The sequence below is a fragment of the Patiria miniata genome, unplaced genomic scaffold (assembly GCF_015706575.1).
Source record: "Patiria miniata isolate m_02_andy unplaced genomic scaffold, ASM1570657v1 HiC_scaffold_15, whole genome shotgun sequence".
In the NCBI taxonomy this organism is placed as follows: Eukaryota; Metazoa; Echinodermata; class Asteroidea; order Valvatida; family Asterinidae; genus Patiria; species Patiria miniata.
The window spans coordinates 280,538-298,016 of NW_024037053.1; positions in this window are offsets into that span (position 1 = coordinate 280,538).

Genomic DNA, 17,479 nt, shown 5'->3' on the forward strand with positions numbered 1-17,479 from the left:
CCCCAGAATCACTTGAAATACACTATAAAAAAACACTTAAAGTCGCATGCAGATGTTGTAGTATTGCCTTAATTAAGGTTCAAATGACCTTATAAACAATCTATAGTCACATAAAGATGTTATTAAGTTGCGTAAATTTCAGGCAAAATCCGGTTCCAAGTGAACCTCAGCAGCTAGACCAGGCAACCTGTCCCATTATGCAAGGGTTTGCTTGAATACATTAAAGCTTTTTTAAACAAATGTACCATTTGTTTTTCAAATTTAATATGTTTTTCTGTTAAATAACCATTTTTGGAGAATTCTGCCAGAAATCTGCCAAAAAAAATCCATTCTGTCAAATTTTCTGTCAGACTCGTTTTTTTACGAAAAATTGTGTCAAATTTAGCCGAAATTCGGCTAAAACGGTCACCCTGCTACAGAAAAAAACACGACTGTACTGACTTGTTCTCAAGTCTGTATGAAGGCCAAAAATATTAAAGGTTATTCAGCTTAAAGTTTGCAATAACAGTATTTTGTACATAGACATAATGTCAGTATGCACAGAAAGAGCAGTCACCTTTAATTCGGGTTCAATGTCTTCAGTGCATCGTTAACTCTTTCGGCATGGGAAGGAACTCATGAAGCACGCCCTCTAGTGATGAAATTAGTCCGCCACACCTCCCACTTACAGCGATGCAAGTTGGTCAAGGCTGTCGGTGTTGACATAATGGTGCTCGACAACAGATGGATACATTTGTCGCCATGGCGACCATCTGTATCAAGGCAGCTTTTTTTTATTGATTCATCCACTTTGAAGGGGGTTCTATAAATGGTCCGTATTTGTGACAACGCATAAAAAAAACCCGGCAGTTAGTGCTGGCTCTAGAACTGAAAATTTCTCATATTTTCCAGATAATTCAAAAGTAGCGTCCATTTGTGCATTATGTTCGTTTGAAGCAACAAAAGTGCCCCAAATCTAAAGAAGGGTGCGTCGTGTCAACGCTTGCGTGCGCTTCGCCGAATGAAAAATGAACTACTAATGTAAATGTCTACGAATGTAGATGCATCATTGGAAATGGCCTTCTTTCATTGTTTTCTTCAAAAATGACAGCTTGCCAGAAAGAATAATTTCACAGGGAGTTAAGTGCCATTACTATCTTTAAACCAAGTAAGCTTTTCAACAATAATTTTGTCAGTTACTTTCTGGATAGCTGCAAATGATGGACTGTAGCTTTAACACTAGATCTCAACTAAGGGGAAGAAGTGTGATATATATTTTAACTTAAGGATGTGACTTTGCGTTAAATTTTGTAAATGTTTAGCAAGTATTTTAAGAACCGTTTAAACGTTTAAACCATTCACAAAGGCTGACTCATGTTCATTATGTCTGCAGACTGGAGTGATAACATGATAAATCAACAATGGTAGTCATTGAAAAAAAGTAAAACCTTAACTACGTGTCTATGTGTGCCCCAAATGTAATCAAGTATTGTAGTGCTTTGAAGGTTTTGTAAATTCAATAGTTTTGAAAACATCGGAAACCCTAACCCTGTAGCCTCTTTTACTAGGAACTGGACCAAGTCCATCAAAATCCATCAATCACTGTGCGTCCAATACAAAACTGTACATGACATAATGGAATCCACCACTGATGCACTGGTGGACATTCATGGACTTGCTACACATGGCTTTTATCATAATAGCAGTACAGGAAGCCAGGCAAAATCAATCGGATACCCCTAGCACTGCTTGAGGCCATTAGGCCCAAGTCCATCGTACTCCATCAATATGGAGTATGAATGTACAACATTTGCTTTTGCTGCAATTTTCAGAAATAAATGGATTTGGAGGAGTAGCATGGTATAGCAAATATTGTTAAAATGACTTGTTTTACTTTGTTGGCTTGTAGATGCTGGAAACAGCAAGAAAACCATTCATGTTCTTGTAGTCTGGTTCCCTGAACCCACTTAAGATGAAACGGAGAATTTATAGACTTTGGGGAATTGTAAGATCAGAGAGTCAGTCTAGTAGGCTTGTACCCCTTCACAGTTGTGTAATCAATTGCAAAGAAAACATGGAATAACTAATTATTAAAATTAGGAGCAGTTTTGAGAAAAAAAAACAGTTTTCTCCAACGCTGGTCGGCCGACCAGCGTTGGAAAAATATTTTTTTCTTGAAAATGTCAGCACACCAGGAGCCACGATTTCACAGGATGCTTTAGACTGTCAATCCCTAACAATCCAGTAAGGTATTTTGTGATAATTTGGTCATTTCGTTTTGTAATTTTTGCAAATGTTGTATCTTCCCTTTAATATACTGACAACATAATTTCAATCGGTTCAAGAATTGTTGACTTGTTGAGCAGGCTTGTGCTACTTTTTTTCTGCATGATTTTCCAATTTACTGCGGCTCAAGATGATGCTTGACACCTCCCTCCCCCCCCCCCCCCCTCAACCACCACTGCCATCACAAATACGTTCCTTGATTTGTTTGCTAAATGCATGCATGGTCCATGTACACTTGGCCAATTGGATTCTTAAATAACACATATTTAGCCCTTGAATTGCTTTGAAGCTGTAATTAGAATATTCCAAAACGGTTGCAGGAAATAAAATCTCCTGAAAAGCCCCCAGTGGGGTAATTTATCTTTGGATACTTCAAGTAGCCAAACAAAACATTGCTTTCGAGCAGAGGAGCGTTTCTTTGATCAACAGGATACAGCTCGTTTCTGAATATACAGAAAGAAACTCTGCAAAATTTATTTCAAATATAAAAAAAAAAAAAAAAACTGAAGCAGTGTGAGTTCATTTGTGTAGTTTGTGGCTTTCTCGTTCTATCCCAAAGTTGTTGATGTAGCCTTGAATGGCGCATTGTCCCATTATGTGCTGGAGTTTTGCTCTCTTCCCTCTGCGCCGGTCGGATGTCACGATCAGTCACGTTTCGCTCCTCTTCTGTAGTCCACTAGTCCGCGGCCTTAATTCCCAGATGGTTGTTTTGAGTAGGCAATGCCCTTAGAATCACACAAAAAAATTGATTTTTATCATATATTTCTGGAACTTGTTGAGGCTTTCTCGTTTCCTTTTTTTTTTAGCCTGCGTCGTACGTGACTGGCAGCGTGCTTTGAAATTTGAATATACTATAGACCAAGCGTTTTCTAGTGTGTTTTTTCCTTCTTTTTTTAGCAGAAATGTTGCCACATGAAAAATTGTACTCCTACATGTATTTGGTAGCTCATACAAAACGAGATTCGATTTTTGTTTTGAGACGCATTTCTCTGAAGGATAGTTACTTCAAGGTAAACGAATGAAAATAAACACGTCCGTGTCACTTTCACTGTTGGACAAACAGGCCCCTATTAATTAGACCGGAGATAGCCGGCCCAGCGTAAGATAAATTTCTTGGAAGTCAACATGCACGGTTGGTCGCGTACGTGTATCTGAACTCGGGCGAGGATAAAAAAAAAAATCTTGCACTCTGTCCCTCCGACTCATCTTGTGGAAAATGTATCCACTTTCCGACTTCCATGGCACACCGTATTAACAAGCAAATGAAGTGATTAGCCAAGTCGGAGGCCAAACGAAAGACAGACAGACAGTTACGGAGCTATTTAGGGTGAAGTCGAGCCAGTCCCTCCGGGGGGTTGGTTAGGGATCGTCAAGGCTCATCCAATTGGCCTGCTGAGATGCAATTACCGTCGCAACGAGTTGGACCACAGCCAAAACCGAGGGTTTCTTTTATAATGAAGTATCTAGGACTTGTTTTTGACAAAGTTACTTGGCCAAAACAAGATTTGTTGGTTTCATTTTTGACTGAAGAATTGTTTGTGGAAATCGATTTTAGACTAAATTACATTATATTACAACAGCGGAAAAGAATGTTGCAACCAGATGCCACTTTTTTTCTTCATATATCATCTCAATAAAGGTCAGTCATTGCAAAAATGTTGAAAAGACGTGAATCTGGGACTGAGAAACATTTCCAATTTTGTTAGGAAATACTTAGAAAATTCTCTTGCCTCTCCATAGACTTTGTACACAACTGCTGAGGTGGCGTCTGGATACTACATTCTTTCCCATCAGTGAGTGGCCTGGATGTGTTCTTGTCTTTATTTTACAATTTGTTTTTGCCACAACCACAATGATTTTTTGGGTCAGAGCCAAAATCTGGGGGGTGGGGGAGGGGAGGGGGGTGGGGAGGGAGAATGATCCCATGACCCATCTCCCCCTCCCCTTGTCAAAAAGCTTGGTATCCGCTCCGTTCACAAGCACCCCCTCACCGGCAAAGGAAGTACAGTTGGGGGTGACCGACCGACGCCATCTTGCCTGACTGCAATTCATTTGCCGCGAAGCGCGGCCACTGCGTGTAAATAGAACAAATCCCCTGGTGTACGCGCGTCAACCAGCGAAATGTCCCGCCCATGGGACGTCGTTGTTAGGTAAAAGGGCGCCCTCATTTGGTAGCGCACGGAGCTCATATACCCCCATCCCCCGGGATTTATGGCACTGGCAGTAAACCTCACAAACGCTTAAATGTCTGTCTTCCTTCCGCTGTGATGCACCTGTTGCCGTGGTAACAACAGTAATAGGCTACGCCTACATAATAATTGAAAGCCATCAACTTCAATAAAAAGCCAAACTTGAAGAAGCCACAGAAAATAACGGTGTCTCAACAACAAGTGGGATTTCGCATCCAAGGACAAGAAAAGAATGTTGACACAATTAAAAGCTCATATGAAGTCCAAATTGACAGGATCTTAGCAGGCAAATGGTTCCCCCCCCCCCCCCTGTGAAGTTTGTAAAGGCCTGCGTGCAATGCATCGGTCATCAAGCAATTTGCCCTTTGTGCCAACCAGTTGAATTCAGAGTGGGAGGATTAACTTTCCCGAGCTGTTTATGGGAGAATTCAATTAATTTCCTCTTTTTTTTATGTTATTGTTCTTCTTTCCCTACTCCCTCGACGAGTATTTTGTAAGAATGTGCTATAATGGTTTGAAATCCGAGTCCGGGCGCAGTAAGCAGTGCCATAGAAAGAGAAGCTTCTCTGGCCCCGCTGCTGGCTTTTGATAGCAGCACGCTCTGTTTATCCGCCGAAATTAACACATTCGTCCGTGCGGCATTTGTCAATATTTGGCTTTCCTGCAATCCGATCCATACATTTGCGGCCAATCAAATTGTATTAAGTAGCCATTATCTTTCTTTTTTTTGTCTGCCATGGTGGCAGAGCCAAACAAAGTCGAAAATATAACTCCAGTGGAAGTGAGTGTATCCATTTCTTTTCTTTCATACTTTTCTCTCTTTGTCCGTTTGTCAGTTCAAAGACCTGATATTTTTATGGATATCGTTTCTTCGAAGTCTTGCGTATGACGGTTCACTTTTTCATGCTGAGCAACAAGTGAAGCTCGGTTGTCTGGAAGAGAGTTTTGCAAAAGCAAAGACCGGACGCCGGCTAGAATGTCATGTTATGATGTATTGCGTTTGACTGGCTCTCTTCTGATTTTTGCTGGTCCCAGAGGGCCAGCTTTGTGTTCTTTTTCCGCTAGTCTGAAAATTTGGGACTCTCAATACTGTGCTTGAAAGTCCCAAAACTTACAGGTATAGTCCATCATTTGTAATTTGTGCATTTTGTTCGTTTGAAGCAACAAAAGTGCTCAATATCTGAAGAAGGATGCTGAACAACCAATCTGATGAAGTTTCAGCTTAGCTTCAGCTGGATTTTTTTTGAGAAAAACAACATTCTAGGATCTCGATTTCAATCAAAAGTTGCTGAATCATGTTTTGAATTGGGCCTGAATCCAGCGTCCAGGTTTTTTTTTCTTCAAAATGACAGCATGCCAGAAAGAATAATTCCACAGGGAGTTTAGTGTCATGACTGCTTTTCGAGAATATTTTCATCAGTTTCTTTTTGGATAGCTGCAAATGATGTACTCTGCCTTTTAAGCTCATTCTGTGGCGACGGGTCACGATGCTAATAGCATCTTAATGAAATATGGAAAGATGAAATCAAAAAGACCATCTCCATTTTGATGGCCACTTTATCATCCAGTAGCTTTAGGTTCCATTTGCAGCTTAAGTTTGGCAACATGCCAACTGCTTTACATGGAAGATGTGAATTATTCACAGGGTTTTGATTACTTTTTTTCATGGAATTTTCTGTCCTGTCAGCAGGCTTGGCGTGTATTCAGAAAGGAATTCCCTTTTGTCTCGGGTGCATTATCTTGCGTTTCAATGTTGCTATCTTTCCCGATATACATGAGGATCAACTTGAAAAGCCGCGACAAATTTGCAATTCATCATTTGGAATCCCTGCATCATGTGCTGTCCCCAGAGTCGTTTGTTGTATGTCCGGATGCAGCGAGAATAAAGTGCCAGCCTAATTAGCAACATTTTCTTTTCTGTTCTGGTGATATCAGTAATTATTTTTTTTCGGTGGGGGTCTTAGGAATTTTGTTTGAATGCGTTTGTTATTACCCAGTTGTACTGCGAGCCAACGTTTGGCTGAAATACATTGTAGTCCCGTTCTTGTCAAAATAGATGGCTACGACGTGGGGGTCCTCATGCCAAACACTCCGCAGGGTATCCCAGAAATAATGCTGGGTGAGATATTTTCAGGAGATGATTGTATATCGATTGATATATCACTACTAATTCTTTTATTGGCATTTCCTATCTTATAGCCACAGATTGATAGTTACCTATGCCTCTGTCAACAACTTGTGAGTTCCTCAACATCTTATAGCTTTATTTTGTTTTTGTTCTTTTTCTTTTTGTCTACTCCAGATATCATTTTTAAATTGTAAGAGTAAGGCCCCCCAAAAATAATAGTTCTGCTTCCAATTGCCTGGCATTTGAAAATAGAGTAGGTACATGTAGGTAGGGAATTTTTTTTTGGGGGGGGGGGCCATTTTTTTTGTGGACGATCATCAAGGGTAAAAGGTAGAAATTGATAGTTTTGAGTGTTTTTTTTTGACATTTTTCCCATTAAAAAAATGGGTAGGTAATGTCAGAATAGGGTAGGTAGAGAAACTGGAAGCAGAACTATTTTTTTTTGCTGGTACCATATTACAACAGGGGGCGCTGTTCAAATTTGACGATTATTAACACTAGATTACAGAATGGTGTACCGTATTTTGAACAGGCGGACATTTTACCAGTATTTTTTTTTTGGGGGGGGGGGTTCGACTTATTTTTAGGAATTTGTATGAATTTTTTTTTGTTTTTTGACAGAGCTGGGGAGGGGGGGTTTGACCCCCAAAACCCCCCCTCTGGATCCACGCCTGGTGTTTTTACTTTCTTAGAGTTTAGGCACTCTCCTGAAGACGGTCAGAGCATACTGACGGGAACGTTGAATCTATACCTCTGGTTCTTTTTAGAACCATTCTCTTCGTTAAAATTATTCAAATTATTCCCAAACCTTTCATTCAAAGATCAGTGCTGCAACAAAGATCAGCGCTGTTGGCAGCAATTGCGAACTGCACCTTATTGACATATTCTTCTGTCTAGCCTTCAAAGGAATTCATTGCCAGTCTGCGATGAAGTAATCACCATCGCCGCCCGAATCTGTCATCCAAAGACACCTGACGTCACCCTGCCCTCTTCATCCTACTTGAGTCTTACAGATTACCTTCATTTGGCTCTGTCTTGCTGCGTCGTCCTCATCTGTCCACTCTAACTCTTGTTGTCCTCTGCTCCCCTGTTTTTTTTTTCCCCGTGTCTTATCTCTCCCTTGTGGAGATTGGAGAACGTTACCTCAGAATGATTCATTCCCATTTTTGAATAATACACATTTGATCAGGGGATTAATGCATCGGGGAGTCGGTCGTTCCTTGGAACTCGGCGGGTACTCGTCTGCGGAGTTGATTGTCCAGGTACCTGGAACAATTTTTTGTTTGTTTTGTTTTTTTGTTCATGTCGGCAGTCATCGGCACTGCAGTCCATGCATCCCTGTTTTCAGAAGCTTAAGTTTGCATTTCAAATGGACTCCACTTTTTGGAAATTTTGTAAGGTTAAAGGGAATATACATCATTTGCTTTTGCTGTAATTTTCAGAAATGGATGGAATTGGGGGGTTGGAAATATAAAGCAAATATAGTTACACTGACTTTTTGGAGGTTTTGGGTTCGAAAATGCTATAAAAACCAAGAAAAACGATCATTTCCTGTAGTCTGGTTCCCTGACTCCATATAAGAAGAAACAGAGCAGTTTACATACATTGGGGAATTGTAAGGTCAGGGAACCAGTCTAGCTGGCTCGTACCCGTTCATAGGTTTGTAATCGATTGCAAACAAGTGCAATGGTCAATTGGGGCCAGTATTTGAAAAAAAAGCCAGTTGTTTCCAACGCTGATCGGCCGATCAGCGTTGGAAATTGATACAAAAATACCACTTTTCTTGAAAATGACAGTATACCAGGTGCCATAATTTTACAGGATGCTTTAGACTGTCATTTACCAACATCCTATTAAGGTATTTCGCAAAAACTTGGTAGTTTTATTTTTCGATGTTTGCAAATGTTGTATATTCCCTTTAAAGATACAGTCCGTCAATTTGTGCATTTTGTTCGTTTGAAGCGACAAAAGTGCTCAAAATCTAAAGAAGGGTGCTGAACAACTAACCTGATGAAGTTTCAGCTCAGCGTCAGCTGTATATCTCGAGAAAAACAACATTCTGGAAACTCGATTTCAAATCGAAAGTTGCTGAATCATATTGAATCAGTCAGTCTTGCTTTATATGTAGGCCGGGAGCTCTTACCTGTTGAAAACAGTCAGTTGATTGATTTTGACTGAAAGGACAACTTGGCACAGAATGTTTTTTTGGCACAGAGGAGGGTTGATAAACTCTTTGTAAATTTTCGACAAGCGCAGGAACACACAAATCCCAGTAGGTATAGCCAGTTTTGGCTGGCGCATGTAAAACTTGATTGGCAAGTTTAGAATATTCAATCCAATCCATTTTAGAATAATCAAATACTAAATTATTCGAAAATGCACAGGACTACCGCGGATTGTGTGTATTTATTTCCCAGTGGTGTTCTATGGAGATTTACATGTAATTCTCTTCTCGTTTCTGAAATTGGTGGGGAAAAACCTTAAGCCCCCATGGGACTGCGCACTAATGCACGGATGATCAGCCTGTACCTACGCTAAATAAGAAATCAATATATAATCAATATCCGTCGACAAACCACTAGGGGGCGCCAGACCATGAACTCCATAATCAAGTTATAGATGGGTGTATTGGTATCCACAGTACAGTGTTATCTTGTCGGTTGGAAACTCCATATGGTCACTCCTAATAGTTTCTCAGCCATTCCAATTTGCTATCGAAACCTTTGCCTGTTGTACTTTGTGCCCTCCGTTCTTTGCTCCGTCCCCTCGCCGCCCCCCCCCCCTACTATCTCCGGAGATTGCACGTACAAGTGTCTAGCAAAGTGCATGCGACTACTTCAGTTCCCCGATCCACTTGTTCCTCTGCCCGTAATCCATCATGAAGAACATGACCGGTTTGTTTCTCGCAAATTGAGATACACATGTACCGTATGTACCACAATCAGCAGCTTTGAAAAGGCAGGAAAAATCCAGCGGCAGTTGTAAACAACTAGAGTACTGCAATTTTCTTTCAGAAATTAATCAATTTTTGTCGAATGCTGCAGCCCTTTTTGTGTTCCAGCTATATCTATATACCCCCCCCCCCAAAAAAAATTGACCACTGTAACCAATATCTTATCTCTTCCACATGCAATTTCCTCCACCTTACACCGCTAAAATGAAGGTTTTTCCCTTAATAAATGCTATTGTGCAATTCTGTTATAAGAAAGGTGCTACCAGCAGTGGCTCATAATTTTTTTCAAATTTTTTTTTTAGAAATTAGATTTTTTTTCAAAAAAAATGTTGCCCACAATTTTTGGCCCTTGAATTTTTTTTGGGGGGGGGACGGACTAGTTTGACATTGTTGCCACCATTTAGACCCCTTTTATACTACTCGAAAATAGGCCACATACATATCACCATGGTCAAATAAGCCATTTGCGAGTAACCTATACCCTTTGGGATTTACATTTCAATAACATCTGGTACACTGACTTGCTCAGAATGCTTGGCACATTTTAACTTTGAATTCTCCAGACCAAAGACACTGTTGCTAATCACATGATTCGGGGCAAGCTCTTGCATAGTTACATAAGAGACGCTCAGCATCAATACATCGCTCACAATGGGTGAGAATGGCACAAAGACACCAGACCATGCCAGAGCTGGGTGTTGCTAGCATAAGGCTTGCCCCAAATCACGTGATGTAGTAACAGTCTCTTTGGTCGGGAGAATGCAAAGTTAAAATGTGCAAAGCATTGGATTAAGTCAGCGTTCCAAATTTTATTCAAATTTAACTCGCAAATGGCTTATCGTGGGCCAAACAAAAATAATTGACAAAGACCCCCGATCCCCCCCCCCCCCCCCCCCTGGGTGCGCCACTGGCTACCAGAATTTTCATCAAAATGACCTCTTGGAAATAGAGCATGCAAGTTGACCTCAAAAAGCGGCGAGATTTTACGAGAATGCAGCTTATCCGGGCATTATGGGCCGATTTCACGAAATGCTAAGACGCGTCTTAGGAACGTTAACTCATCTTATCTAGGGACTCGTCCTAGGATCGATTTCACCAAACTTAAGACGCGTTCAACCCGTCCCAATTTCCTCAGCAACGTGGCTGAACTTGTCTTAACTTAAGATCGGGAATAGGGTTGTCTTATCTTCTGAATACTGTGTTAATTTGTATATCATCTGGACACCATTGCAATGTCTTCTCATTTAAGACAAGTGTCGGTCTGGAGCCATAGTTTCAAGAAAAGAAAACCGCTGTAGAAACAGATTTCTGATATGTGATTTAATAGTGTTAATAAAAAATAACTTACTTACAAAATTAAAATATACGCCAAAACCTAGTCAACTTTTTAAAATGAAATACTTTGGGTTCTCGTAATAGAGTGATGAGACGGGGAGCAAGACCTTTGGTCATAAGGGTATTAATAACTCTTTTGTATCTTATGTAGACCTACTTTAATTGCGTGGGAAATTTAACCTGTTGAGAAATTTTTCAGGTGAAAAATTGTGTTCTATGCATGCGCACGGGAAATTGGCTTTGCACATTTTCAACAACTGTTTCATCAAGTACTAAACACAAACATAAAACAGCCATCAAATTGTTTCTTTTGATGTGTCTTGCTTAAGATGCGTACATACTGAAATCAGTCTAGGATGGCTGAGCTAGGATTGATCTTAGAGCAGGGAAGCGTCTTATGTCCTAAGATGAGTCATAAGATACATGTATTATAAAGATGAGTTTCGTGAAATCAGCCCCATGTATAGAATCTACAGCTACAACGAATTTCAATTTCTCCCTAATGTCACAACTCCTATTTAGATGCAAAATTTTACCGTCGCAAATAGGCTAGATTGATTGTTTGTCATGTTTACGGTCCAAAACATAAATTGACCAAAATTCGTTGGGGTAGGATAAAGGAAAATTGTGGTTAGGGGTAATTATAGTTTGAAAAATTGTGTGCACAACCCTATGGGAATGTCTTCCAAAGGTACCATTTCCCGTAATAATAATAATCTTCTTCCTATTGTTATTATTATTTATTCTCCTGCAAATCCAGACATTTTTTTTCACACAATTATGCCAGGAAAATATCAAAATCTGACGTCATATGAAGGTTCACACTCATCTGTCTTATCGCAGTGGGCAATCTCCACCACAGATCACTTTTCATGCAAAAACATGCAGCGTTTTGTGAAATTTGAGATAGCCAGTGCTTAACGCTAACAGCTGTGGAGCAGTTTGTTTGCTTTGCAAGATATGAAAGTCCTGCCCTAGACGAACAAAATGAATTTTTTTTGGCTGGGGTGTCAAATTTCAGGATTCAAATCAACTGAAGAAGGAAGCCAGTTCGTGTATGCAAAGAGATCTGCTAGACCTGAAATTACAGGAACATAAGACAAGGCAAGCCTTGTAAAAGCTTGTTCCAGAGCACAGAAAATTAGATTTAGTTTGGGCGATTCACAATGCAGGGCGCCACCAAGAGTTTGCCACGGATAGTTCATTTTTCTCAGTGCATTGTGGGAGATGGTCGAGAAATTCGCAGCGCAGGACATTTGAAATTGTTGGTTTTTCTGGCCAGTAGTTTCGTAAGCGTATGATTCGAGTATATGTTTGCCCTTTTCTTTTCTTTTAATCAATATGGTGGGTTTTTTTTGTAGGGCGACAGAACGCTGTGCCCCAATCTGTAGCAAATTAGCTCAATTTTTTGTCTACTTATACTCATTCAAATGGGCCATGTTTTGTTGACCGTAAACTTGAAAAATGGACTCTCCATGGCAAACTCTTGGTGGCGCACTGCATTGTGAATCTCACAAATTGAGTCAGAATGGCTATTCACTGGAAGTCTTTTCCTGCCCACACAATGGGCCGGATTTAGCCCATTATGGGGTAATCCTATACAATAGCACTGCTCAGCTCCCTTCACCAGCCAACCCAACAGCCAGGCTAAGTCACAAGGTGGCAGTCTGCACTAGAAAGCAGGAGGTCTTGGGTTCGAGTCTCACCTGAGTACTTTGTGAAGTATATCTCTCAAGCACTCAGATTATAGCTCCATGTTCAGACAACACTGAGTATACATTGTTTATAGAATACGTCAGTGAAGGGCAAAACCCTATGGGCTCCGTGCACAAGTACCCCATCAACGGCCAGAAAAGGAGAGTTGGGGGTGACCTAGACTGGTTCCCAATCCATCCACTGTGTATTTCAAATGGTATCTAAAGTTATTGGGGGCAGGGAGGAGACCATTGCAAGATAAATTTGAATGTAATGGAACGTATTCGCATGCCGACGACGCCTGACGCTCATGCGTGAAGATACTGTGGCTTGGCTTTGTGCAAATTCATGAAACAAAAAAGTTGTGCCTACTTCGCGCGAACTACAGTGCGCACATGCAGTGGCCCGTCCAAGGGGCACTCAGAAGTGGTAAAAGTGCGCCCTCTTTTGTTGGCGCACGGAGCCCATATTGAAAGTGAAAGTTAGTTATCAGTGGGGGGGGGGGGGGGGGAGTCAGTCAGTTAGTCAGTCGGGGAGTAAGTCAGAAAGTCAGAAAGTCAGGTACAAAGAGGACACTAGACCGGCCCTCTGGGACCAGCAAGCAGAAGACTCTTGGACTAATACACTTTGAGATAACATATTATACAGATGAAATACATGTAGTACATGTACGTGCGACATGTATTTACTCTGAGAAATTATTTTTTAGTAGAAATTTCACTCCAACTTTTGGAGTCAGAAACGTATGTTGGAATTTTTAAATAAAAACTGTCAAAATTTACATAAAGTCTCATCAAAAAAATTAATTGAGGCTCTACATGAAACAAAATTTAAACAAAAACAGTTTAGAGGGAAACAAAAACTCAGAAATAAATGTAGGGGGTTGGCGTAGGGATCATCTATTGTGATGAGTACCATGTCATGTGAAATCTCCAAGCTTATCTAAACTACTGCTTCTCTCGACTTGGTCTGGCTGTCCAATATAAACCAATTTTCTATTATATTGGCCACATTTGTTTTTTCTAATCTACACTGTAACAAAAAAAGTAAAGGGGATGAACCTGTGTTCACAGGAACGGAGTGCCCATCTCTCTTTCAAAGCGTTTGGGCCAGACTCATATGCTGCTGTGGGGGGATCGCCACACCTCCTCCACAGCGAGTCTGTTACCTTCCCAGCATTGAATAATGCTGGTACCCATTTAACACCTGGGTTGAGAGGAGTAATTGAGGTAAAGCGCCTTACTCAAGGACACAACACGCGTGGCCACGGTGGGGCTCGAACCCACAATCCCACGATCATGGGCCTGTGCTCTTCTGTTAGACCACACGTGCCGCTAGAATTTGTAGTTGCCAGGATTATAATTTCTGGCGAGCTTATATATTCCCATATCATCGGTCCGTGTTTTGTGAGAGTACTTTACCTTATTCAATGACCACCATGTGGTCACTCAATGCGTCCAGTTTTAATTAAACTAAAATGTCCATATGGTTTAGGAATTTTGCTGGTTGTATGAAGCCCATTGATTGGGATGCACACTTGACCCCATGGTAAATACCGGTAGAACAGAGATCATTACCTTTTTTTTCTTTCAGATATCTGCTATACTGATCAGGAGGTTGTGGGTTCGAGTCCCAACTGAGCAAGCCTGTCAATTGTTTTGGGGTTTGGGGGTTTTTTTTGCTCACAAGCAATAAGCATCTGTAACGGGATTCTTTCACCCGCTTTGTGTGCAGTTAAAGTGGGAATGTGTACATTTTCTTTTGCTGCAATTTTCAGAAATAAATGGATTTGGAGGATTAGTATGTTATAGCAAACATTGTTAAACTGACTTGCTTCAAGTTTTGGGTTCAGAGATGCTGGGAAATCCAAGAAAACCAACCATGTTCTTGTAGTCTGGTTCCCTGACCCCACTTAAGATGAAACGGAACAATTTATAGACTTTGGGGAATTGTAAGGTCAGAGAATCAGTCTAGCAGGCGTGTACCCCTTCACAGGTGTGTAATCAATTGCAAAGAAAATGTGGAATAACTAAATATGTAAAAATAGGAGCCCTTTTTGATTTTACAAGATGCTTTAGACTGTCATTCCCTAGCAATCCAGTAAGATACTTTGTGATAATTTGATCATTTCGTTTTTTGATGTTTCGCAAATGTTGTATCTCCCCTTTAAAGGTATAGTCCATCATTTGTAATTTGTACATTTTGTTTGTTTGAAGCAACAAAAGTGCTCAAAATCTAAAGAAGGGTGCTGAACAACTAACCTGATGAAGTTTCAGCTCAGCTTCAGCTGTATATTTCGAGAAAAATAATATTCTAGGATCTCGATTTCAAATCAAGAGTTGCTGAATCATGTTTTGAATTGGGCCTGAATTCAGCCACTAACGGAAATTTCCAACGGTGCTTCTTAAGACGCACCATTGGAAAGGCCTTCTTTTGTTGATTTCCTCAAAATGACAGCTTGCCAGAAAAAAATAATTTCACAGGGAGTTTAGTCCCCTTACTATCTTTCAACCAAGTATGTTTTTCAACAATAATTACGCCAGTTACTTTTTGGACAGCTGCAAATGATGGACTCTGTCTTTAAGAGAAAATATGCTACCACTTGGACTGTTAACACTCTTTGAAACTGATGTTTTGACCATGATTTCCATGAATGCTCTGCTTCAGCATTTTGCGACAAATTATACCCAGACCAAAAAATGCCTCTAATATTGCTTTTCAAAAAGTGAGAAACGTTGTGTTGACCTGTGCAAGTCCGAAAAATGTCTAAGTAAGTCCCTGCATCGTGTGGACGTCTGTTGTTCATTGGTCCGCAGGGTGACTGCAATGGTGTACACACATTCACCGTTTCCGCTTTATAGTATAGCAGTGATAAAAGTGTCAAATTACAACTCTGAAATTACATCAGTCAAAGACAAAACCCAATATATGTAACTGGCTAGCATTCAAAATGGTATTAAAGACAAGTTTGATTGAGCGCAGTAAGACTTAACAGCAAGTAATACTGAGGGCATGAAAGTGTGAGGTCGTTGAACCCAGTAGGATCTTGAACATTTTGTAGCTCACAGCTTGAGTGCTGTCGAGTTGAATTTGTCAGGGCCGTATTCCGCAGAGTGTCGCAGCAGCACTGGACGCAGTTGCGTTCAATTTGCTCGTTTTAATTCCTGCGCGCAGGCGATGCAGACACCTCGGGGAGCGACAATCAGAAGAGTTGAAAAAATCGAGATGATGGAGACCTCCGGTGTGGGGGGGGGGGGGAGACTTCAGAAAGGCTGATGTGTTACGAGGAGTCGATTGATGGGGCGGGTTGTTACATTGCCTCTTATGCCCTGGCTGATGCCTTTACACTTTATTGAGAAATTATCACTCTCACTTCAAGTCTGTCGTCTGTTGGACTGTCTGTCTGCTTATCTATGTGCCAGTCCAATACAGGATCATGCATGCATGTAGTTACATGTACACAATGTTCATGTACATGTATGTAAGATAACGGTACCCAAACAAAATGGGATGAGCCTTGAATTATCGAATGTGGGTGGTCCACCACTGAACAAAGATTGCATCTCAATCTGATATACAGGGTGGAAAAAAAAATGAAACCGAGATATTATTGCTAATTGGAACAGAAGCAGGGCACATGTGAATCAAAGGGAGATATCCTCTGTTAGGGTTGAATCTCCTCTTTAAAATGACACCCTGATCATGTCCTTACATTCACGGTTGACTGAGCAGTGACCAATTTTATGAAAGGGTCTATTTACAGGCTTGCCCCACTTTTCATGGTGAAATCTCTTTTTCCCCCACCTGCCTTGATTGGCAACCATAGCTTTTCACTCTGTGATAAATGACACCACAATTGAAAAGTGGGGCAAGCCTGTAAATAGACCCTTTCATAAAATTGGTCACTGCTCAGTCAATCATGAATGTAATGACATGACCAGGGTGTCATTTTAATGAGGAGATTCAACCCTAACAGAAGATACCTCCTTTTGATTCACATTTGCCCTACTTCTGTTCCAATTAGCAATAATATCTCGGTTTCGTTTTTTATCCACCCTGTAGATTGAGGTTTGTTCAGACCCAGTGGCGGATCTAGCATTTACGGAAAAGGGGGGGGGGGGGGCGGGGTGCCGAAAATGGAGGCGAAACCCAAAGTTACAAGTGGCGAATATATTTGCTTGTGTGGGTGAGAATTTCTGTCATTTTAGTGATTAAATTACCAGTTGACAGCAGGAAAAAAACGGGGAAAAGACAAGAGGAACCTCCTTAAAAAAAGTTGTGAAAATTTGGGAGGGGGGGGGTGCACTCATTGCCTGCCGTTATTGCGATGTCACATAAAAAAAAAAAAAAATTGATTTCGTTTTGGGGGGGGCCATGGCCCCCTTTGGCCCCCCCCCCCTGGATCCGCCCTTGGTGACAGTGTCACACTGCCTGAACCGAACAGCAAGGAATACCGATCGCACAGTGCTTGCATGCATGGGAGCAAGCAAATTGAATTACCCATGCAAGCTTTGTTCAGGCACTGTGCAGTCGATAGGGGCCAATTACAAGCATGTGTGTCTACGCTTAGCAATTTCTCCTCGCGTAATCTTTAAATGTGCAACTTTTCAAACTGCATCATTTGTCATAAGCCATTGTCAATCTTGGATGATTTACTGTCATTGGTAGCAAACAGGATATCAAAATGTAGCTAACAAAATTCCCCAAAGGTCTATATAAATGACGTCATCATATTTACGATCAGATTTAAAATTATGACCCCTCCAATGTATGTGGACTTTTTTCTTCTTCTTTTTTGCGGTGTTTACAATGACTTCATGTTCTATAGGATAAACCTTGCGAAAAAAATGTTGCAACCTGGTACCACTTTTTCCTTCATATATCATCTCAATGAAGGTCAGTCATTGCAAATAT